We start from the raw sequence: 2,423 nt of genomic DNA, 5'->3' as shown, positions 1-2,423 counted from the left end.
TAAAAAAAGGTTTGGTGATTCCCCAGGGTTCCCTAGACCACACTTTGAGAACCACTGGCCTGTGTTATAATTTGACATTAAAGGAAGTGTTTTTCTTCTTATGATTGGTATTAGAAAAAAAATACTACTTTATTCTCCACATAAATAAAATCATCTTACATATCTATTGCTTGAATTATGATATACAGTCATAATTTTTAAAGATAATTTCAAATGTTTAGTATAGTTAAATGGTCACTTTGTTTATGATTTCTGGCAATAACCAGTCCTAGGGACATATCAAAAATGTTGTTTTCATTATATGGAGTAGGAATATTAATTATTAACTGTCAAAACCTTTCCATTTCTTTTTTTAAGTGACTAATATGATTCCTTGTGAGGAGTGACCCTCCATGGTTGAAAAGATGCTTCCATGTCCCATTTCAGGTCATGTTGCAATGTTACAGAAGCAGCACTGTTCCTCTTGGAAGCCACTTACAGTCTATAAGGCAGAAAATTTTACTTCCTCAGAAACTACATGAAATCTATAAGCAGCTTAGTTGAGGATGGCCTTTTGTAATCTGCATGTGTAATCTGAAATTGTGACCAGGACCGATTGCAGCATCAGGAAAGAATTTCCTGCCTCTGTGGTTGGGCAATGCAGAGGGTGGGGCAGAGGCCAACGCCTTGGGGCTGCAGCTCAGTGAGTTTGCCTGGAACCCAGCTCTGTGAGCTAAACCAGTATCTCAGGTGATAAAGGCTGTTACAGAGGACAATTTGATCTGGTCTAAGCTTTCTTTGGAGTTGGCTGTGTTTCCCCAGTAAGCAGTCTCATTCTCCAGACTTGGAGGGTTATCATCTAGCAAACATTTGTGGGTAGTTAGAATACTTTTCCCAGCCAGTCTATTGGAAACAGTTAAGGCAACCAGGGCTTTGGTGGATAAAGGAAAGAATCTCCTTTGTCCTAGGGAATTGTGAATAAAGGGAAAGTTTTTCTACCTTCAAAAGGCCTTGTGGAGACACTTGGGGAGTCTGGCCTTTCAGTGAGCACATGCTATGGTTTGAATGTCCTCTTCAAAACTCATGTTGATACTTGATACCCAATGTGGTGTTGAGAGGTGATTGGACAAGGAGGGCTCTGCCCCTATGAATGGATTAATCTATTAATGGATTGATGGATTAAAGGGTTAATGGATTAATGGGTTGTCATAGGAGTGGCTTTAAAAGAAGAGAGAGACCTGAGGCAGCACATTAGCACACTCAGCCCCCTCCTTGTGATGCCCTGCACTGCCTGAGGTCTCTTCTGGGAGTCCCCACCAGCAAGAAGACTCTCAACAGATGCAGCTCCTCAACCTCGGGCTTCTCAGCCTCCATAACTGTAAGAAATAACTCCTTCTTACCCAGTTTCATGTATTCTGACATAACTAACAGAAAACGGACTAATATAGTACCCATGGTCCAAGATTTCCTTTACAGGGAGATCTTGGGTCTAATATCCAGAATTATAACTCAACAACAAAAACATTAAAATATGGGTGGTAAAGAACTTGAATAGACATTTCTCCAAAGAAGATACACCAATAGTCAACAAACACATGAAAAGATGTTTAACATCATTAGTTAGGGAAATGCAAATCAAAACCACAATGAGATACCACACCATACCCAGAAGGATAACTCTTAATATAATACTTTTTTAAGAATGGAAAATAAATGAGGATGTGGGGAAATTGGAACCCTCTACACTGCTGGTGAAAAACAATTCCACTCCTAATATACCCAAAGAATTGAAAGCAACATTCAAGCAAAAACTTGTACATGAATTTCCATAGCAGCACTGTTCATAGTAGTCAGAAGGTAGAAACACCCCGAATGTCCATCAAATAATACATGGACAAACAAATGTGACATATACATATAATAGAATATTACTCAGCTTAAAAAAGAAGAAAATTTTGACATATGGATGAACCTTGAAGACATTATGCTAAGCAAGTCAGTCACAAAAGGATAAATACCATATAATTCCACTTATATGAGGTGCCTGGAGCACTTGTGATCAGAGAGACAGAGAGTAGAATGTTGGTGGCCGGGGGCTGGGGCTGGGGCTGGGGAGTCCATCTTTAACTGATTCAGAGTTTCAGTTTGGGAAGATGAAAAAGTTGAGATGGACAGTGGAGATGGTTGTCCAAACATGCCAATGAGCTTAAATGCCACAAAACTGTACACTTGAGAATGGTTAAAATAGTAAATTTTGTTATGTATATTTTATCACAATTTAAAAGGAAGAAATGAAGTACTGATACATACTACAATGTGGGTGAACCCAGGAAATACTATGCTAAATGAAAGAAGCCAGACACTGAAGGTCATACATTGTATGATTCCATTTACAAGAAACATCCAGGATAGGTAAATCCATACAAACAGAAAGCAGATTGGTG

The sequence above is a fragment of the Lemur catta genome, chromosome 10 (assembly GCF_020740605.2).
Source record: "Lemur catta isolate mLemCat1 chromosome 10, mLemCat1.pri, whole genome shotgun sequence".
Classification (NCBI taxonomy): Eukaryota; Metazoa; Chordata; class Mammalia; order Primates; family Lemuridae; genus Lemur; species Lemur catta.
Note: the sequence above shows the minus strand (reverse complement) of the source record.